This window comes from Octopus sinensis, linkage group LG20 (assembly GCF_006345805.1).
Source record: "Octopus sinensis linkage group LG20, ASM634580v1, whole genome shotgun sequence".
NCBI classification, from domain to species: domain Eukaryota; kingdom Metazoa; phylum Mollusca; class Cephalopoda; order Octopoda; family Octopodidae; genus Octopus; species Octopus sinensis.
Window position 1 is genome coordinate 25,842,597 of NC_043016.1, and position 24,346 is coordinate 25,866,942.

The following is a 24,346-nucleotide window of genomic DNA, read 5'->3' on the forward strand; positions in this document are numbered from 1 at the left end:
TAATGAATTGCTCTTCACTACACACACACACATGTATGATATGTATGTACATATGTATGTTCACTTTGTTCTTATTAATTGAAATTCTTTTTAGAAAGGTGGAGCTAGTTTTTAATTGAACTGTAGACAAGACTTGCATATTTTTACTATTCTACTTACAGACTGTAACTGTAAAGTATGTGTTTCTTTGCTTGAAAAATCCTGGCTTTTCCAAATTATCACTTCAACATTTACTAACATAAGTAAGTGCTTCAGTAATTATTGATATGTATGTAAATTTATAATCAGGATAGAGGAGCTGCATGTTTTGAAGCAGTAGTCTATAGATATTTTCCCTGAGAGCTGGCTTTGGAAGAGGTCTTTTATCTCATATATTTTACATGTTTCAGTCATTAGACTGGGTTGAATGAATCAACCCCAGAGCTTATTTTATTTTTAAGCTTGGTACTTATTCTATTGATCTCTTTTTGTCAAACCACTAAGTTTACGGGGTCTAAACATACCACAGGTTGTCAAGCAGTGGTGGGGGACAAACACACACACACACATGTGCATGCACATACACACACATTCATGCACACACATGTATGCATGCACGCACACACATACATATGTGAATGTGCGCGTCCACACACACTGCAGATGTACACAAGCATGCACACAGACACACACACACACACACACACAATGGGGTTTTTTTCAGTTTCTGTCTACCAAATCCACTCACAAGTCTTTCGTTGGCCTGAAGCTACAGCAGAACACACTCGCCCTATGTGAGACTGAACACAGCAAGACTGAACTCAGGACCATGTGGTCAGAAAGCAAGCTTCTTACCACACAGCCAAGCCTGTGTCTGCATGTTCATATCTGCCGGGGCAGCTAACTGGGTTCATAAAGGAGGTCATCAGGAAGTGAGTGTTTCTTGCGGAGTTCACTACCAATTTGCAGGATGTTGTTCTCTTCATTTTTGAGCAGTTGGTTAATATTTTTTATTTTTGGTGTTGTTTAGCAGATGCTGTGTGAATGATAACACATGGCACACAAAGTCTGTCTGTACTGATTTTAAGCCCCTTCCTCCCTCTTTTCTTCAGTCAATATAACTGTTTCTGTGGAAGTTTGCAGTTGGTGTCAGGATCTTGTAGGTTTTAATTCCCATGAAGCGGATTTCCTCTATAGACCTGTCAACTATCCCAAATGTTGGAATCAGTACTGGTACTGCAAATGTATTGTGGTATATTGTCATGTTCTAAGAGAAAAACTCTGACAACCATATCTTTTTTAGTCTGGTAAAATATTCTTTGGTTATTCTATCTTTGTCCACAGTACCTTTGATATATGTTCATTAATACCTAGGTGTATATATGTATGTATGTATGTATGTATGTATGTATGTATGTATGTATGTATGTATGTATGTATGTATGTATGTATGTCTGTATGTATTTATGTATGTATGTAGGTAGGTATGTATGTATTTATATATGTATATAGGTATGTGTGTGTGTGTGTATGTATGTACGTATGTATGTCATTATTCAATTTTATTTCAAGATTTGTCAATTGAGAAAGAGCCAGTCTAAGGCTCCTTTATTAGAATTTCAACAACTTCAGCAGGGTATGTATGTATGTATGTATGTATGTATGCATGTATGTATGTTTGCATACATGCATGCATGTATGTATGTATGTATGCATGCAAACATGCATGTATGTATGTATTCTCATGCATATAGTTGCATATCTAGATAGGCTCATATATATACTTAAATGATAAATTTCTGGAAGGTTTTACAGATTTTTACAGTTCCAGTGATGGATTAGATCTGTAATCTTTTAATCAGTTTTCTCCGTTCTGGTTTTCAGAAGCCTAATTTCTCAAGATTAATTTTTAGGCAGTGTGTTACATATCCCAGGACCCCAATAATTACAGATATAAACCTGAACTTGTAATCTGGATAGCGTAACTGCAGATTTCTCGGTAGTTTAGCATAGGTATTTTCTGTTTTGCTGATCTTTATCTTTATGTTAACATCTGCTGGGCAGCTTGATTTCCACAACTGTACACAGTTTCTCTTCTCTATCCAAAATTATTACATTATATTTATATTTTATTGAAGTCTATTATATTTATATTTTATTGAAGTCTATTATATTTATATTTTATTGAAGTTTTCACTGGATCATCTCACCAGGACTCCATTTTATTATGAGTGGTTATGGCTTTATGTATATATGTATGTATGTTTTTTCCATTTTTAAATTATTATAAATCTTCCACTGAGGAGGGACCCAGTTTCCAACAAAGATACAAGGCTCCATCTTTAGGATGTAGTTAACACAGACAAATTCACATCTGGAACTTGAGAAAAGTCTTGCATATTTTTACTGTTCCACTGTTCCATTGGACTTATAATTTATGAATCAGCTGGTCAATATCTCATTCTGAAAATCCCACTTTATCCAGATTCTCCTTTAAGCATTTACTAACAAAACCTAGTGCTCCAATTATTATTGGTATGAATATGAAATCCTTGTCTGGATACAGAAGCTGTAGCTTTTGAAGCAGTTGTCTATAGATATCCCCTTTTTCTTTGATTTTCAAAGAAATATTTATGTCTGCAGGGCAGCTAACCTCTATGATGGTACATACCTTTGCCCCTGTGTCCCAAACAGCAAAATCCGGCTTGATGTGCTTACATTTGACAGAAATTTTGATGGGAATATTCCACCAGTATTCTTTGAGTTGGTGTTTATGAATGTATTCTATAACAGAGGAATTTTCTAAGTTTATTTCAAGACAGTCTTTTTTGGCAGATGGCATTGTAAATTGTTTTAGCAACAACATTGTGAATCATAAGGAGGTAGTACCATGATGATATTTTAGGACAGCTGCTAATCACATACATAATGTGTTCCACAGAAACATGACATAGCCAACACATGCAGTTGCACCTTGGGATTACAAGAGTGTCACTGTCTCTCTTGTTCACAAGGTACTCTGTGGCAATCCCCTGTTCCTGGATTGCAAATGTATAACCTTCAAAGTGTGTGATGAAGTGGTCTTGTGTCCAAGAGAAACTGCTCTTCTTCAAGCCTCTGGGCAACATACCCATGTATGGTCTTTTTTCGTATGCTGAGTGCTTTCCATCCAGGTCTTCTCTGAGGTAAGAGAGCCCAGCTGTTTTGGGGCTGTATTGGAGATCATCAGGAAGAGAGTGGTGTTTATGTATGTATGTCATCATTTAACACCCATCTTCAATGCTGGTATGGGTTGGACAATTCAGAATGATCTGACAAAGTGAAGGATGGTGTTATGCTCCAGTGCTTGCTTTGGCTTGGTTTCTGTGACTAAATGCACTTCCTAATGCCAGCCACTTTACCAAATGTTCTTGATGTTTTTTTCCATGGCACCATATTCAACATCGTGAAATCAGTTCTCACCACTTTATTTTATGCCTTCCAAGGTCATTCTCTTCCACAGGCACTATTTACTTTGAGCTCTCAGTACTGTTTTATACAGCTATCAAGGCACATAGCTCAGTGGTTAGAGCATCGAGCACAAAATCATGAGGTTGTGAGTTTGATTTCCAGACTGGACTGTGTACTTGAGCAACACATTTTATTTCATATTTTTCCAGTTCACTCAACTGTAGAAATGAGTTGTGATGTCACTGGTGCTGAGCTGTATCATCGTTTGCTTTTCCCTTGGATAACATCAGAGACATGGTTCCCCATGCCTCTGATGTTTTCCAAGGTATATAAACAACCTTGCCTGGACTTGTGCCTAGAAGGGAAACTTTCTAGGTGCAATCCTATGGTCATTCATGACCGAAGGGGGTCTTTACCCTCATCCATCACATACCCATATCAATGCAGTCTTCTCTCTTGCATAGTACATCTGATTCCTCTTATACACAGTTTTTCTCTGAGGTTATTTGTACTCTACCAGTTATGCACTGTGACATCAAATATCCAGTAAATCATAATTACTTCATTTCTTTCTTTTACAAATATTCCACATTTGGGGCCCAGATCTCCCTACCATAACACTGTAACATCATTCAATCTACCTTTCACTCAAAAGGTGAAGTTCTTTGCTATTAGCAAAGGTAGTAGCTCCCACTATTTTTTGCACCCCTTTCTTACCTTGGCAACCATACTTTCTGTACATTTAGCCTTGTTTCAAATCAGATCAACTAGTTAAACTACTTAAAAGAAACCTCCTGAGCAGTTAAGAGAATATATTTCCTGGTTACAATCTTTGGTGTTATGAGCCAGGCTGTGTTGTAGGGAAGGACTGGATGTGAGGGAGTACACATGTTCTGTCAGAAATGGGGTCTGTGAGTTCCACCAGAAGGGCCATGGTTGGATCGTAGGACAACCTTGGATCATAGGGTGACCCACTGTGCTTGAGGCGACCTATTGAGTCAAGTACATCAACATCAACATCAAAATAAAAATCAAATGAAAATTGTAGTTGTGATACCCATGCCAGTGGTACGTAAAAAGTACCCACTACAGAGCGGTTGGCATTAGTAAGGGCATCCAGCTGTAGAAACACTGCCAGATCAGACTGGAGCCTGGTGCTGCCTCCTAGTTTCCCAGACCCCGGTCGAAACGTCCAACCATGCTAACATGGAAAACGGACGTTAAACGATGATGATACACACACACACACACACACACACACACACACACACACACACACACACACACACACACACATAATTTAAAATTAGCACACGGATGCGGAAACCACATCAACATGTTTAGAAATAGGAACTAAATCCCTAATTCAACCACCGGAAAGCACCAAATAACAGAAAACAGATGCTGTGAAGGCAAGAAAATGGATAAAGAATTAAGACATTAAAAGAAGCATACCTTTAAAAAAATATGCCATTCCAATACTCACCATTCAGATACTTATGTACTGTTGTTTTTCTGTTATATGGTGCTTTCTGGCAGCTGAATTAGGAATTTAGCTCCTGTTTCTAAACAGGTTGATGTGGTTTCTGCATCCTCATGCCGTGTGCTAACTTTAAATTTTGTAGCTATATAAACCTGTTGAATCGCCTATATTACTGCTGTTAATATTATCACTTACAAAAAAGGCAGAAATGTTAGCACACCAGGCAAAATGCTTTGCGGTATTTCATCTGTCTTTACATTCTGAGTTCAAATCCCACTGAGGTCAACTTACACCCAAGTGTTATTTTTTGGTCGCAGTTTTGGCACAAGCTTGGCAGACACGTGTATCATACCTAAATCTTCAGTGCTAATGGACTGAACTGAACCGTAACTAATCTGCACATCCTCTGATAACTCATGGATGGTAATTAGGGTTAGGGTTAGGGTTTTTCTCAGTTCTGCTGGTTGCGGGTTTCCCAGAACATTTGTCAATAATGATATTTCTTTGGCTATCTCAGAAATATTTCTTGAGTATATAAACAGTTTGGCTGCTTGTTTCTCTGGAGACTGTCAGAAATGATGCAGACACCTCTGATGAGAACCCAATAAAGTTCAAAAATCGATTAAGGTTGTTCATTATTTTTTAAGTCTGCAGAGAAATGACTAAAATTTGCCGTTTATAATTATACCATAGTTACATACATACATACATATATATATATATATATATATATATGAAAATAGTAATGCAATACGAGAGTATTACTTTCCAGTAAAGGATAGTCCATGAGGGTAAAATTATACATATAAAAGTAAATAAATGGCAGTAAATATCGGTGCTTCGTTGTGCCATTTATTTACTTTTATATGTATATATATATATATATGTGTTATATATATATATATATATTATATATATATATATATATATATAATATATATATATAATATATATATATATGTGTGTGTGTGGTGTGTGTGTATATATATATTGTATATATATATGTATATATATATGTATATATATAATATGTATATGTATATATCATCATCATCATTTAACGTCTGTTTTCCATGCTAGCATGGGTTGGACGGTTCAACTGGGGTCTGGGAAGCCAGGAGGCTGCACCAGGTTCCAGTTTGACCTGGCAGTGTTTCTACAGCTGGATGCCCTTCCTAACGCCAACCACTCTGTGAGTGTAGTGGGTGCTTTTTATGTGCCAGAGGAGGCTGGCAACCGCCATGATTGGTTGGTGTTTTTTACATGCCACCGGCACAGAAGCCAGTCAATAGTGGTGCTGGCATTGGCCACGTTCGGATGGTGCTTTTTACATGTCACTGGCACAGGTATGACAACTACAATTTCCATTTGATTTTTATTTTGATGTTGATGAACTTGACTCAATAGATCTCCTCAAGCACAGCAGGTCGTCCTACAATCCAAGGTACTTTTGATGGGCTGGGTCTAGTTATGCGAAACTGGTGTAGGATACTGCCATGAACTCACTTTATTTGTCGGGTCTTCGCAGTCACAGCATATCTCCAGAGGTCTTGGTCTTTCGTTATTGCCTCTGTGAAGTCCAGTGTTCAAAGGTCATGCTTGACAACCTCATCCCATGTCTTCCTGGGTCGACCCCTACTCTGGATTCCTTCAACTGTTTTGGAGTGGCACTTCTTCAAACATCTCTCCTCATCCATCCATAGTACATGACCATACCAGTGCAAACATATCTCTTGCATGCCACAGCTGATGCTTCTTATGTCCAACATTTCTCTCAAGGCACTTATACTCTGTCTTGTGTGCACACTGACATTACATATCCAGCAGATCATGCTAGCTTAATTTCTTTCGAGCCTACGCATGCCCTCCGCAGTAATACTGTGAAGCCTGGCAGTTCGCTCACATGCATTGTACAATCTACCTTTCACTCTGAGTGAGAGACCCTTTGTCACCAGTAGGGGTGGAAGCTTTCTAAACTTTGCCCAGGTATTCTTATTCTAGTGGTAACACTGTCTGAGCATCAACCCCCACTACTAACTTGGTCACCTAGGTAGTGGAAGCTATCAACTACTTCTACTTTCTCCCCCTGGAGTGTGATGGAATCTGTTTTCTGAGTATCTGTGGTGTTTATTGCCCCTGTGCATTTGCCGCACACGAAAGCCATCTTCCCGGTTAGCCTTCCTTTGATGTTGCTGCACCTCTTATGTGTCCATAGCTTGCACTGGGTACATTTTACAGAGTTTCTACCTACACCTTTTCTACAGATTGAGCAAGGCCACCTACCTGAGGGGGTGTGTGATGGGTTCGCCTTCCTACTTACTAGAACTTTGGTCTTTGCTACATTGACCCTAAGGCCTTTTGATTCTAAACCTTGCTTCCACACCCTAAATTTCTTTTCTAGTTCCGGTAGTGATTCTGTTATGAGGACCATGTCATCAGCATAGAGGAGCTCCCAGGTGCAACCCATCTGGAATTCCTCTGTTATTGCCTGGAGGACTATGATGAATAAGAGGGGACTGAGGGATGAACCTTGGTGGGCCCCTACTTCTACCCAGAATTCTTCACTATGCTCATTGTCAATCCTAACCTTACTAATGGCCTCTCTGTACAGCCCTTATTAAACATTCATCAATCTCCAGTTTCCGCATCACCCAACAAATAAGTCTTTCTCCCAGTCCACAAAAGCTAAGTACAGGGATTTATCTTTAGCTAGGTATTTCTCCTGCAGTTGTCAAACCAGGAATATGGCATCAGTGGTGCTTCTACCCAGCACAAAACTGAACTGCATCTCATCTAAGCAGACTCTCTCCCTAATGAAATGGGCTATGACCCTCTACGTGACCTTCATCACATGATCCAGCAGTTTGATACCCCTGTAGTTATTTCTATCTAGAACATCACCTTTACCTTGTAGTAGTTGACTATGGTGCTGCTACACCAGTCATTGGGTATGACTCCATCATGAACTACCTGGTTTACAATGCAGGTGACTTGGCCATAGTCCACACCACCGGATGTTTTAAGCATCTCAGCAGTGATTCCTGATGGGCCGGGGGCTTTTCCTGGCTTCGTACCCTTAATTCCTTGATCTGCCAGGGAGCTGTCTATTTGGATAGCTGATCCCTCTACTGGGTCAACATTTGGCAGGCTCTCCTCCTCCCATTCATTCTCCACATTCAGCAGTCTTTCATAATGGCTTCTCCAAGCTTTTTTCTTTTCTGAATCATTAAAAGCAAGTTCACCATCATCCATGCAGACATATTTCTCTCCTGTGACATCACAATTTTCTCTCACACACTGTCTTGCAATCTGAAATACCTTAGTTCTTTGGTCCTCACGTTACTGGACATTGGCAAACTTCTTTTTGCTTTGCCCTTGGCTATGTATACCTGCCACCCAGCTTCCTTTTGGCTACCTGGTACTGTTCCCTGCTACCCCCATCCTTCCAGGCTTTCCAGGCCTGTTTCTTTGCTCTAATGGCTTTGTCTACTGTACTATTCCACCACCACGTAACTCTAGGTCTGGAAGGGACTTTGCACCATCCGCAGACTTGGTCTGTGGCACTCAGCAAGCTGTCTCGTATGAATTTCCAGCTACCTTCTATGTCCAATGTCTGTAGCTCTTTCATCAAATTTCTTGATGAGGATGTCCCTAAATCTCTGACTATGTGAAGGGTTCTTTAGCTTCCAAATCCTTCTTTCTTGGATTGGTCTGCTTTTTGGTATCCTTCTGGCCTTGAGCCTAAAGTCACTAATGACTAGCCTTTATTTTATCAACCCCGAAATGATGAAATGCAAAATTGACCTGAGTGGGATTTGAACTTTGAATGTAAAGAGTTGGAAGAAATACTGCTAAGCATTTTGTCCACTGCACTAATGATTCTGCCAGTTCATCAACTTAAAAAATTACTACTAATAATGGTTTTAAATTTTGGCACAAGGCCAGCAATTTCAGGGGAGGAGTCAAGTCAATTAAATCGACCCCTGTCCTCATCTGGAGCTTAGTTTACTGACTCCAAAAGGATGAAAAGCAGAATTCGAACTCAGAATGTAAGGACAGACGAAATAAGACTAAGCATTTTACCAGGCATGCCGACAATTCTGCTAGCTTGCCGCCTTAAAATATTACTATTGATAATAATGAAATGAAGTGAAGTGGAACCAGTGCATGCATTTCTTATTGGCAGAATGACCCTCCTAAGATATAGCAACAATGTAAATTAAAACTTTTGTTTAAAGAAAATATGAGTGTTTTGATTTCTTTTCCTCATAATGTGTTTTGTTTTATGGAAAAATAAATAACTAAAAGATTAAGATTTAATAAATATAGAATAAAAGGCGATTGCAAAATTTTGTCTCCCAAGAGCTTACATTAAGATGGAGGAAGAGATGTAACTTGCTTAAGGTTATAAAACAAGAACCTTCTGATGTAAGTGAACAATTTTGTAACATTATCAGCATTATGTATTCACTTGGAAATTTCAAAAAAAAGAAAAGAAACGAAAAGAAAAAGGAAGCTTATAAACTGTAACTGTGTTGCCAATAGTAACAAACTTCTACAATGTGGAGCATGGTGAGATCATATGATAAAGCAATTTCTTTGATGAAAGGAAAAAGGAAAAGAAATATGAAATTTCAAAAATCCTCCTGAATGTCACTTTGCTGGCAGCAGTTCACTGAAAAAAAAAAAAAAAAAAAGAAAAAAGAAAACAAACAACAACAAAAACACCTCCCCAAAAAAACCTGCTTGTTTTTATTTTTATTAATTTTACTATTTATTTATTTTTTGTCTTACATCCGTTCTGGTTGAACATTGTTTAATACAATCATTTTAAACTACATGAGACTTTTCAAAATGTTAGATTTTCCCAAGGTTATCCATTATTTATCTGGAAATATCACAGTTACAAATATGAAGACTTTCAAATATATGCGTATGTATGTATGTATGTATGTATGTATGTATGCATATATGTATGCATGTATGTTTATATGTATGTATGTATGTATGTATGTATGTATGTATGTATGTATGTATGCATGTATGCATGCATGTATGTTTATATGCATGTATGTATGTATGTTTGTATGCATGCATGTATGTATATATGTATGTAGGTATGTTTGTATGTACGTCTGTATGTATGTGAGTATATACATACGTGTGTGTGTGTGTGAATATATTACACACACATACATACTGTAGTTTCCTGAGTAACTCTTGAAGTATTCTACTCTATCATTTATATAAATGGTAGTGGCAATTCCTTTGGTTTCAAGATTTATGGAGCTTTATGTGTTAGTGCCAGATTTACTTAGAATTTATTATTACTAGTATTATTATTATTATTATTATTATTATTATTATTATTATTATTATTATTATTATTATTATTATTACCATTATTATTATTATCCTCCTCATTATTATTATTATTATTTTGCAAATATTAGTGATGTTATTAGTTAAACATTTCTCTTACATGTGTTTCTGCCGATGCCACAAAAAGATTCCAGTTTGTCTTGCCAGATGATACATGCGTTCTCTTGGAATTCTTTAGTGATGTCAAAAAAAAAAATCTTGTGTAAAGAGTTTTGTAAGCTCTTTAAAAAAATCACAAAAGTTAATTTCTCTTAATTTCTCTAATAGCTCTAAATGCAGGTTAATCAAACCCAGGAAAATCTACATGTTGTGTAGTTAGATTCTATTATACATGAAACAAAAGTATAATTTACATTTTCATAGAAGAATGGCTGAGTAATATACTTGACTCTAAAGAAGGCAAATTTACACAAGTTGACATTAAGAATTTTACAATTTTACCTAGGCTAATCAATGCCTTTAGTATATAGAAAATGAAAGGAAGCCTATTATAAATATCTCTTGGTCTGTTGTATATTTCAGTGTAATCCAGTGGTTTACTTGAGGATTTAGCTTCTCTCTCCAGCAAGTAGGCGCATTATGCCCCCTCTATTGTAATTATACTTAATTAAAATCATAAATTTTATTCTCTAGCTGTTGAATGCTATTATTACTTGCTGTCACCTACATTTTTGTTGTTATTATTATCAATTATTTTTATTGGTGATATAACATCTTTATTGATATTCATTTGAATATTTACTCCTTATACACACACACACACACACACACATATATATATATATATTATATATATATATATATATAATATATATAAATTCTTTTATTTGTTTCAGTCATTTGAAACAGCCTTTAGTCGAAAAAATTGACCCCCAAGACTTATTCTTTGTAAGCCTAGTACTTATTCTATTGGTCTCTTTTGCTGAACTGCAAAGTTACAGGGATATAAACACACCAGCATCCGTTGTCAAGCAATGGGATGGGGGACAAACACAGACACTCACAAATATATATATATATATATATTATATATATATATATATATATATACATATACGACAGGCTTCTACCAATTTCTGTCTAACAAATCTACTCACAAAGCTTTGGTTGGCCTGAGGCTATAGTAGAAGATACTTGCTCAAGGTGCCACACAATGGGACTGAACCCGGAACCATTTGATTTATTTATTTTTAATTTTAAGTTTCGTTATTAAATTTTATTTACTTTTTACCTTTTACTTTTTATTTGTTTCAGTCATTGGACTGTGGTCATGTTGGAGCACTGTCTTGAGGGTTTATCTGAACAAATCACCACTAGGGCTTATTTTAAAACCTGGTACTTATTCTATCAGTCTCTTTTGCCTGGATTGCTATGTTATGTGGATGTAAATAAACCAACACAGGTTGTCAAGTGGTTGTGATGGACAAACACAAAACAAACACCTACACATACACACAGACAAACAGACACACACACACACACACACACACACACACACACAAAAGTAGAGACAAGACATGACTTCATTAAAACAGTCTTTCCTGCAAAGCAAATTAAATAAAATTTGCTTTGCGGAAAAGACTGTTTTAATGAAGTTGCATTTTGTCTCTACCTTCAAAATGCGAAGTAGATAAAACAGGGGACAACTGATGAAGGGGATGTCCTTTATGTTGACCAGCAGTGTCAAATGGATGCCCGACAGACAAGTCAGTCAAGGTGATCAAGGTGATATGTATATATTTATATATCATTTATAATATTATACACACACACACACACATACATATATATGTATGTATATATACATATATATATATATATACATATTATATACATATATATATATACATATATATGTATACATATATATATATATTATATATATATATACATATATATATATATACATACATATATATATACATATATATATATATATATATATATATATATATATTATATATATATATATATATATATAGAACAATCTTACTTAGAAATGGATGCGTGCGTTCTGTCATATAAGAAATTAATAAATAAAACATATGCATATATACATACATATATGTATGTACCTACCTCTACATGTATATATACATGCATGTATGGATACAGGACACAAAAAAACGTTGAACACAATGAGAAACGGAAACATAAACACAAAACCAAGGAACTGGACATTTTTCTTAAACAACGAAAAAATAGAGTACAGGACAAATAACACAAGGAAAATTCCCCTTCTTCAGTCGTCATGGTTTCATCTACTCTGCGTTTTGAAAGTGAAGGTGATATGCATCTTCGATAGAAACTTTCCTTCCTGATAAAAGCAAATTAAATAAAATTTGAGATCTTTTTGAGGAGGGGTAAAAATAGTAACAAAAACAGGACAGTAACGACAGTACAAAATATAAACAGTAAAAGACAGGACAAGGAGAATAACAAGACAAGAAGGGCTGTTAAGCCAAACGAGATAAAGTATTACGAGCACTATTTTTGAGAACGCACCATGTCCTTCCCCACTGCTCCTATGCTTTGCTTATCATCTCCTGCTCCCTGAACCACAATTCCTGAGTGATTCGCTACCTCTCATCTTAACTTCTGCCCATACGATATTTCCCTTCAAGCTGCAACTCCACTCACTACACCCATCTCTATCCCATCACCTGGCCACTGCCTGCATTACCTTTTGCTTCTGGAGGGTTTTGCTCTGGTATTCCATCTCTACCATTTTCACACCAAAATGCAAGGTAGTCATGTATCTTATCTATAGCAAGACACCTCTACCTCTGTTGTCCTTGGTATATATAAAATCTCCTCTCCATTCCATCAAATACTCCACCACTCCCACTTAGTCAACAGTGGTTTCTCCCTTTTGCCTTTTTCTTCTTTCCTCTCTTGCAAGTTACTTGACAGCCCTTCTTGTGCTGGTGCCACATAAAAGCGCATTCAGTACACTCTGTACTGTAGCTGTGGTGGTGGCGGTGGTGGCGGTGGTGGAGGTTGTGGCAGCAGTGGTGGTGGCAGTTGTTGTTGTAGTTGTGGTGGTGGTGGTGGTTGTAGTTGTGGTGGTGGTGGTGGTAGTTGCGGTGGTGGTAATGATGATGATGATGAGAAACAATGGGCTTCTACATGGTCTGCATCAACCAAAGTGCTTCACAGGACACTGTTTGGCCAAGAGCTGTAGTAGAAGGCACATTACTCAAGGTACTGTGCAGTAGATCTGAACCTGAAACCACATGACTCCAAAGCAAGCTTCTCAACCACACAGCCATGCACTGAACCTATAGCAAAACAAAAATAAGGATTTCTTTTCTTTCATGTATGAGATTCCTGAAAGAAAGAAAAAAAAGCAAAAACAAAAGTAGAAATTGAAAAATGATAATAACAACCTCCTGTTTGTTACTGAACATTGGTTACTCTCTTCTCATGAGCCCCAATGAACAAAGTGAGAATTTCAATTCTGCTGTGAGATACCAAACTAAATTGGTGTTACCTGCAGGCCAAGTTAAGGTGTCAAACAACCAAAGCAGCTGGTATGTCGTTATCGGTCATCGCCATCGTCGTCATTATCGTCATCATCGTTGTTGTCATCACAGTCGGCATTATTGTCATCATCACAGTCGGCATTATTGTCATCATCGTCACCACCACCACCACCATCATCATTGTCATCATTATCATCGTCATCATCATCATCATCATCATCATCTTTGCTATCATCATTGTTGTCATAATTGTCATCCTTGTTGATGTCATCATTATCATCATCATCATCACCTATTGTCTGTTTTTGGTAGATTCAAACTGTGATGAGATGAGAACCTTTGTTGATTATCATTCTACATTCCCTGTATTTTAAAATCAATTTCATTCTTGATATTATCCATCTGTGTCATTTTTGTTTTTGTTTTGTTTTTTTTCCTATTCCTCCAATTCATTTTTATCTTCACTTAACAATTATTGACAATCTGGAGAATTCTACAGAGATCCACAAAGGTCTATTGCTCTCACATCTAGGATTGTTAATACTTCCGCAGCATACACGGATGTCTAGAAAAGGGCCACCCAACTGATGGCACACTCTAAACTCTGGCCCATAAATGCATTGTGTGCTCTCTCTTCTTTCTCTCTCTCTCACTATCTCTGCTTTTCTACCACTACTATAATCATTTCTGTTCAACTTATACTTCTCTCTTCTCATCAACCTTATTGTATCCCCCTCTCAAGTCATGTATCTTATCTTTCCTTGCAATAACATCAGCCCTCTGGAATCTCCTCCCTGCTCATTATATCTCTCTCTCACATATGTTGACTTACTCACAAAGGTCTAAGAAGAACATGAATAGTATCAATATCACTGGTTTAAGGTTTGTGAATGCCATAAGCACTGTCCCTTAATTTAAACCCAGTAAGTGGCTGTGTGATTAGTAAGCTTGCTTCCCAATCACATGATTCCAGGTTCAGTCCCACTGCATGGCACCTTGGGCAAGTGTCTTGTACTATAGCCTTGGGCTGACCAAAGCTTTATGAGTAGATTTGGTAGGTGGAAACTGAAAGAAGCCCATCATATATATGAACGAGTGTGTGTGTGTGTGTGTGGGTTTGTGTCTATGTTTGTCTCCAACTACTGCTTAGCAACCAGTGTTGGTGGGTTTACATCTCCATTACATATCAGTATCGCAAAAGAGACCAATAGAATAAGTACCAAACTTAAGAAAAAGAAAAGTACTGGGTCGATTAGTTTGACTAAAATTTCTTCAAGGCAGTGCTCCGGCATGGCTGCAGTCTAATGACTGAAATAAATAAAAGATAAATCATTTTTTTTAAATATCCAAAATATTTTAGTTTTCTCATCTGTTGTGGTCGCAGGTTTATAGTTTGTGCCATGATGGCTAAGAAAGTTATCCATCTGGTAGTGGTGGTGGCAGGTGGTGGTTCTTGGATGCTTATGTGTGATGACTTTTAATGTGGGAATGGCCTATTGTTGTAACGCTAATCATCTCAATGCTGAAATAAGGATGATTGGTGTGAACACAACAGAACCAGAGAACCAATTAAATGGTAATTATTGTAATTACTAATGTAGCTGCCAGGGTTATGAACAAATAAATATTTGTACTTCTTTAATGTCTTAGTCATGAAGAACAGCAGTACCCATGATCCTTTGTAAAGTCTCTAAGATTGGTGTTAGAGAGGGCTAGGAGGAAAGTATCCTAAAACTGAAAACCTAGCGCAAATATTTGCTATAGGGTGGACTCCACTGCTAACAACACCCACTAGGTGGTGGTGTTAAACAGGGTGATGGATTAAGTCTCCCATCCAAGTAGGCCATTGTAGGATTTGAACTTAGAATACAAAGCACTGGAACAAATACAAAGTAGCCCAGCCAAGGTTCTAATGATTCTGTCTAACACCCTGGTGTGGTACTTTATTTATCAAACCTGAAAAAATAAAAAGCAAAACTGACCACAGTGTGATTTGAACTTAGAATGCCAGAAGCTAGAATAAATACCACGAGGCATTTTGTCTGATGTTCTACCAGCTCTACAAAAGTCATATTTATATGTATTGAGTTTTGCTGTGTACTTAGATTGATGTTTGGGATAATGATGGAACTAATCAATTTTTGGCAATGAATGTAAGTGGATCTTGATGAATTCTTAAGATGAATGAGCAAGACACTTTATTTCACTCATCTGTAGAAATGAGCTGCATCATTACTGGTGCCAAGCTGTATTGGCCTTTGCCTTTCCCTTGGATAACATCAGTGGCATGGAGAGGTGAGGCTGGTGTGCACGGACAAGTGCTGGTCTTCCATAAACAACCTTGTCCAGACTTGTACCTCAGAGGGTAATGTTCTAGGTACATCCTATGGTCATTCATGACCAAAGGGGATCTTTACCCTTTACCCATCCTAAGCTATTGTGGAGTATAGTTTCACTGCAAGACAAGAAAAATACTGAAATAATGGTATGTGTTTAATTAAATGATAAAACAAGCAGAGATAATTGGTCTACTGTGGTTGTCTGAGGTTGCAGAATGGACAGTATGCAACAGATGTCTGAATGCTGAGGGTCTTTGCTGGTAATTGCACATGCAACAAAGACTGGTTTTACTCTTCAGATCCAGAAAATACTTCAGAAGTTAATAACCACTAACCCTCTACAAAAGAAACCCCTCAGTCATGAATGACCATGAGATTGCACCTACAAAGTTACCCTCCAAGGCAAAAGTCCGGGCAAGGTTATTTGTGAATGACCAGCAGTCACCCATTCATACCAGCCTCTCCTCTCCATGCCACTGATGTTATCCAAGGGAAAGGAAAAGGCTGATACAGAATGGCACCAGTAACGTTGCAACTCACTTCTACAGCTGAATAAATTGGAGCAATGTGAAATAAAGTGTCTTGCTCAAAAACACAACATACAACCCAATCTAGAAATCGAACTTACTATCTCATGGTCGTGAGTTTGATGCTCCAACCACTGAGCCATGTGCCTTTATTTTTCTTTATTTTTTAACCCTCTACACAGCTCAGGTGAACCCTACAATAATGTACTACTCTTAAATCTGGGATGGTGTTGCAACAATACACACGGACACTTAGATGACATTCAGGAAAAGGGTCACTTAAGTGATTAGTATGATGTTACTCTCCACTGCACTTCAGCCTCTGATCCACAGACAGGTCACCAGTGAACTGTACACAACATAACCATGGTACCTATTTGCATCTAGATTGCCTGATCCACTGGCAGGTGGTCTTTGTTTGAAGATATAGCATACATGCTCAAGTGGATACAACAAACAGATGGATGATATTAATTCATATCCTAACACTGTTACCATTGATATCCATGGCTAAGATCCTTAATTATCAAATGGTCCACTACATCTGTCTTTAAATAGCTCTCTGTCTGTCTGTCTCTGTCTCTCTGTCTTTGTCTGTCTGTCTGTCTGTCTGTCTGTCTGTCTCTCTCTCTCTCTCTCTCTCCTCTCTCTCTCTCTCTCTCTCTCTCTCTCTCTCTTTCTCTTACTACTAAAATGGCTTTTACTTCTAGGAATTGCTGGTCACATGTCACCTTCACTTTTGCATTCATCTCACCACCCACATTATGTATATCAAACCTTCACCACACTAGGCCCTGCTCTAATCATTATGACTAAATTCTTAATCTTAAGATGGTTGGCCCTCTGGAATTGAGCACTGCATCTTTTATTTATTTTAATTGAGTTTTTTTTTATCTGCACCCTCACCTTCATTTCTGTCTCATCCATCTGATGATCAAAGCTTTTGCTTTAACCACCAGACAGTGGCATGTCTTTTCATCCAACATCACTTTGTCGAACATATTTTCCTCTACATCTTTTTGTCCAATGTCTTCTGTCGAATGATTTTTTTTTTATCCAATGACAAATTCTCAAAGATTATTTGATTTTGATGTTCACCTTTTTTTCTAAAGAGTTTATTTAAAATTGGACAAAAAGTTGTTGAACAAAAAAAATCATAGGACAAAAAGACATCAGACCAAAAGACATGGATGAAGTGACATTGGACAAAGTGACATTGGACAGAAAGATGGGTCATGCCACCAGACAAGAGGAAACTGCCTTACTTGCCTAGTAGTGGTAGATCAGTCACCATGATGGACTCAGCTGACAGCTGGATGTGACCCATATTCAGCATTAGCTGTTCAACATAACTGCACAGATCAGTAATGTCTGTGTAAAATGGTTTCATAATTCTGTACACATCTTGGACAGGCCCAGTTTGAACAGGTAGTGCCCCTTGTTAACACTACAAATCCAAAGGACTTCTCAAAGTTACAGCACTAGTACCCAATCCAAAAGTCCTTCAGAACAGACTAGAGAGTTTGTTTTCATCTACATCCAGAGCTTCCCTGAGAACATCATCACTTTTCCTTTCCACTAATTCTCTATAAATTACTAGAATGGAACATTCAGCAATCAATTTGCCGGTCTGGTGGAAGAAGAGCTTCAGAAAGGTGTACTTCATGAATGGTGATCCATTCACTGTGCAGAATGTCTGCAGTTGGTGCACTCTCAGTGCCATGCAGAGGGTACTGTCAATGAAACACATATATCCCTTTAGAGGGAAATTTAATAACAGACACCTCAATCTGATTAGGCAGTAACTATGGTAAGGTATGATAGGCGATCAGTAAATAATAGAAGCAATGTAAGTGTAGGAATTCGAACCCCAACTGTGAAATATTCAGTTTGGAATCACGAGTAAGCCACTACAGTTTTATATGATTGATCTATAGGTATTGATATGAAGCTGTGGTGTGATATGGCTTCTCAGATTATCTAAAATTCACGACCTTTTTACCTTGTGAAAACAGTTTGGTGCTTAACCCAGACAAACCAGTAAGACTAGCCACCCTGCTTGTTACTTCATCCAAGTTCCAGCCACCCAGAAGATCAGGACTGATCCAAACTCCAAGCAGTTTAATCAGTCCATCAGTTCATTCCTCCCCATGCACAATTCACCATCATGGACCTGTCTCTCTAGATTCTGAGCTGCAAACTCAGTAACTGGATTGATCTTAGACCTGACCACTGTCTCATATTCCTCAAATACCAAATGGAGGCTGAATACCTCCATTTGATATTTGATGGTATTTAATACCATGACAATTATTATGCTTATGAAAATGTTCATCTGTTGTTGTCAACAATGACCAGAAAATCATATGGAAGAAGATGGATCATGGAGCATCTAGTTGTGGCCAATCAGGCTGATGCATGTAAGGAAAATCTTGCTGCAGGTCGGGAACTGCTGGTCTACTGGAAATGAATGCAAGAAATTGACTCTGGACTTGCACAGCTCATGTTTTGTTTATGCTCCTGCGATCCTGATCTGTTTGTAGGAGATGACGTCTCTGTTAGTGCAGCTATGCCAGGCAGGGTGGTCTTGTGCTTGGAGTCAGGGTTGATCTGAAAACACTTTGGAACACTTTGAAGCAATTTTCCAGCCCACTTTGTTTGAGCTTGCCTTCTCCCAATTCACTGATCTATTTGTATTATGCGTATTTGCTCTTCCTTGACTGTTCTACAGATGACAAGCACCAACCGTTTTGCTAACATCATGGCCCAAATACTGGGTCAGGCTAACATCATGGCCCAGTATTTGACAAACTTGGGATCAAAAATTGTCTACAATGCCTCTTTTCTCAGTAGCAAGGAATCTCAGAATACAAGGAATCCATCCCTTTATTCTACTATGAGTTGCTGTAGACGTCTGCCAAAAGGTCAGCAAGTAAATCTGACTTTAATTCATAAAACCTGAAGGTAAATCATTAAAACCAAACAATTTACACCTTGAGCAACCACGCATCTATTTTACAGCTGTTGTTATTGGTTTTCTGCTGCACCCCACGTCTTCTGCTGAGAACTACAGCAAACCATCCAACTAGGAACTAAAATCCAGTACAATCTCCAATTCATCACCCGCTGGAAAGCCACATACATCTGCTCAGAACCATGTGGTGTGTGTTGTCCCAATCATTCAATAATCTAATTGTGGTTTTGTTGCTGCATCATGTCTCTGCCATTTGGAGCAATCAAACAGATTGTGTTTACTCCTATTTTAGTGCAATGTCTTAAGTCTGATAGCACAAACTTTGTGTTTTATCTCAAAGAAATGATCAAAGGCCTGTCTCCCTGTCAGTACATCATTCGCAATGTTTTTACTAGCTGCCTCTTCTAGATTACTAAATTGTTTGTCTTGTAATCTGTTTTACTCTATCTCTAGTTCTTTGTTAAAATCTATTGATTCAGTACTCTTCAGGATGCCCCAACATTTGCTGTGGACAATTCTATCACCTACCACTTAAGTAATTCATTAATCTGAACCCTATAGTTTTTGTGATCTGGTAATGACACATTTAACTTCCAGTAACCAGCTTCCAGTCTATGTATTCTATGTAAATCAACTGAGTAGTTCACAAATTTGTGGCCTGTGTATCTAGTAGAGAGTTGTGAGTACCTGGCAACATTTCAGATGTCATGAAACTAGTCTCATTCTTCACTTGAACCAAGACTTCAGTTACATCAAAGAAATGAGCTGTGGGGAGAATAATGAATCTGACAAAAAGGTAACCACACCTGCCCAACATCCAGAAATATTTGTAGATGCCACAGCCTCAATGCATGCATGCAATATCAGCAAACGTCAGTGAGAATTTACTGAGCTCTCTACAAAGACAGTGTTAAGAGTAGATGGAAATATCTGATCTGTGGAACATGTCCCTTCCATAAGTGTTTGAAAGAGTAGATGCCCCAGTCTGGTCAGGCGAAAATTTCAGGTAGGGCATAACAGTCAAGCTGTAATCTATAATAGAGGCAATGTACATGTTTTGTCACCCTTTCATGAATTACTTCGTTTCAGCCCATTTATAGTTTACCATCTCTAATGAACCCTGGCGGTCTCGTTAGGAAGCAAAACGGAAAAGGGATTTAACGAGAGTAATTTCCCTCTAGAAATTCTGGAAGCTTCCGTTTTACGTGAAAGTCCGGGACTTCCGGTTCATACCTTATATAAAAGAAGGAATTTCTAAATTCGCGCCATTCAATTCCTGTCGATTCTTCGACATGCATTGGATCAGGCCGCCGCATTTACATACCAGCTCGCGTACAAGTTCGCCTCACTTATTTGGAGACATGTGACTGCAAACAGAATATATTAATGTAATATTACAAGTTTTCCTTCAATTAACCTTATAGTTTTCAACTAGCAATAACCACGCCTCGGATAACCCTCATTGGCTATGGTACCGCCTCTAACCTTATATGTTAACGCATTACTTCCAGTAATAAATATGTTATGACTTGTCACAAGCGTCTTGCGAATTCCTATTTTCTTGTTATTACGTACAAGATTGTGACCCCTCTTTCTCTTATACTCATTAAATTATAGTGTGTCATTTAATCGACATTATCACTATAAAATAGTAACCCTGACATCACTACACATCCATCTGGAGGTCGGCTGGAGCAAAAATGCCGAGTAAATCAATTGCTAACCCAAGCAGTCTTTGATGAATGGCTTTATCCTTTGATGTCTTGTGTCGTTAAAGTGGAGAAAGTGTATTTTTTCTTTTTCTTTTATTTTTAAGACCATGTAGCTTTTCTTAATCGACTTCAGGGAGACCACCTTTATGAAATGTCGCAATATAGAATGTAGCCTTCTTGAGTGCGGGACCCGATTGAGTGCAATTGGTCTAATCGGCTAAAGTCCGACCCTGCCTACAAGTACAGAAAATGATTTTACGCCTGCATAGATATAACCTCAGAGTCACGTACAAACCTGGGGAAATTTTACCGTATTTTCAAGTGTATAAGGAATCCTTTTTTGCCAAAAATTAGGTTTAAAAATACGGGAGTTTCTTATACACGGATAATATTATAATCCCTTACAAAACCTTTTTTCCAAATTTAAAGCCCCCAAAATTAGAGGGTTCCTTATACACGTTATATACGTATTTGTGGCTGATACTTTCTCTAGAGTATACGCAAATGAGTCTGATGACTTTCGCTATGAAACTTGAACATTTTAAGATGGCAACCAGCCAAAGTGTTAGTCTGACAATACTGGCTGACATTGTATCAAATGCCAAAATCAAGAAAGGAATATCTGCCCTCAGTGAAACTATATTGGAAGTTTCGTGATGAAATTGCGTTTCACGACCAACTGCTTTTCAAAAGTGATAGAGTAATTGTCACTGAATCTCTTAGAAACGCGACAGTAAACAAGATTCACCATCCACAAGGGCATTGTTAGAAATCAACAAAAAGCCAGAGATGTACTGTTTTAGTCGAGCAAAAATTCACAAATTCAGGAAGCAGTTGAAAGAGTAACATATGTGTCAAGTTCAGAGCAAACAACATTAAAGAACCATCACTGCCTCGTGAGATACCAGAAGGTCCTTCGTCAAAGCTTGATGTTGATTTATTCTTGACAAATTGTGAAGATTATATTGTTGTTGACTATTACTCCAAATTTGCTGAAGTAATGCAATGAAGATATCAAACTAGTTTTACAGTAACAAACAAGCAGAAGTCAGTTTTTGCTTGACACGGAATAGCAGATACCCTGATTTTCTGCAGAATTTAAAAGTTTTGCAAAGGTGTCGAACTTTTAACATATCACATGCAGTCTACGTTACTGCAAATGAATGGTCAAGCCAAGATTGCAGTGAAAGCCATGAAAAGACTGACAAAAAAAATGTAAGAAGGAATTTAAAACTCCTATTTAGCATTCTTAGACATACGAAATACTCCGATAGACAAAGCTGGTAAATCACCTGCTCAACTCCTTATGAGTTAACGTTTGAGAGCAATACAAGTCAGCTACTGTATCCTCATGAAGAAAATCAGATTTCAAGGTGGACGTGCTAAGTGCCAAAGGTTAATACAACCAGCAAGCAGGAAAACTACTCACAACGTCAGAACCGGATGATCACATACGAGTACAAGTAAACGACACAACATGGATACCAAAAAATGTCAAAGACAAAAGTGATATGCCGAGATTATGTGCAGTCGAGGCGACAACTAGAAAGAAATACAGGGGGGAAAATCCCTCGTCAACAGAGGCTGACAGTCAATTCAGACAGAGAACATATCGATCTTCTGAACCAAAACTGAACCTGACTCAATTGAGGAGCCGACTCCAAATGAACTGTTTCGAGAAGCTGGTCAAGCAATAACAAAAAGTGGTCGTATAATTAACGAACCAATAAGATACAGAATGTAATAAGTTCCAAGACTGGCCAGAATAATGCAATAAGAAGATGAGAGAAGTGTAACTCTGTAATCGATCATGTGTAAAATAATTTTTCGTCCTACATCTTAAGATGCCAGACGTATTGTATTGAGAAACTTCTGTAGCGGCACAAGCAGTCAGCGCCATATTTCTTCCAAAGTCAATGCAATTCAGCGCATCGCAACCCCCCCCCCCCATTTCATTACGCCAACTCCGTCACTTTTGGGGAGTCGTCAACTTTTACAGACGATTCATTCGTGATTGTGCAGACAAGTTACTTCCCTTGACTCTGCAATTGAAAGCAAATACAAAAAAAAATTCTATTACTTTATCTAACGAGGCATTATCTACTTTTGAGTCAACCAAAAAACAAATAGCTTCTGTTCCTTTGCTTGCACATTTGGTTCCCGATGCTCCTCTCTCTTTAACCGTTGATGCATCGGATTCTGCGGTTGGTGCTGTTTTGCAGCACACCGTAGACAATCAGACTAAACCTTTGGCGCTTTTTTCTCGTCAATTAAAGCCAGCTGAATGTCGGTACAGTTCGTTTGATCGCAAGCTCTTAGCGATCTACCTGTCAGTTCGTCATTTTCAACATCAACTCGAGGGCCGAGATTTTGTGAATTATACCGATCACAAGTCTCTTACGTTTGCTCTGTCATCTAAATCGGACAAACACTCGCTTCATGCTTTTCGTCACCTGGACTACACTTCCCAGTTCACGAGTGACATTCGGCACATACCTGGAACAGAGAACGTGCCTGCTGGCACACTCTCCCATCTTCGTGTGTGCTCCCTTTCATCTGCTGCTGCAATCGATTTAACTGCCATTGCGCAGGATCAACCAGCTCTGGACACTTTGGATTTAGCTTCTACCAAGTTGTCCTGTTGCAAGTTTGCCTATCTTCCACTTCCGTCTGCTGAAGGCACCATTCTTTGTGACACAGCTACTGGTTCTCCCAGACCGTTTATACCTGAGAACTACCAGCGCTCCATTTTTGATGCCCTGCATTCACTGTCACATCCTGGCGTCGCTGCCTCGGTGAAGCTTATTACGGCTCGGTTTTTCAGGCCTAGTATGCGCCGGATGATCACCGATTGGGCACGCTCTTAAGTAAAATGCCAGCGTTCTAAAATCCACAGGCATATTCGTGCTCCTCTTGGAGAGTTTTCTCCTACGGAGACTCGCTTTCGCCATGTCCACATTGATCTGGTTGGACCATGGCCTGTCAGTCGCGATTTCTTTTATTGACATGCGTCGA

General features: G+C 38.2%; 1 long non-coding RNA gene and 1 pseudogene across 1 annotated transcript; both read right to left on the bottom strand.

Annotated features, from left to right (window-relative positions):
• Positions 1-6,671: 6,671 nt before the first annotated feature.
• Positions 6,672-14,849, bottom strand: LOC118767253. Its single transcript, XR_005003157.1, has 3 exons — positions 14,700-14,849; positions 14,433-14,435; positions 6,672-6,683 (listed from the first exon to the last, which is right to left on the bottom strand). It is a non-coding gene; the product is annotated as an uncharacterized LOC118767253 (long non-coding RNA).
• Positions 14,850-21,001: 6,152 nt separating this feature from the next.
• On the bottom strand, positions 21,002-21,111 carry LOC115222707 (annotated as a pseudogene).
• Between the last annotated feature and the right edge of the window lie 3,235 nt (positions 21,112-24,346).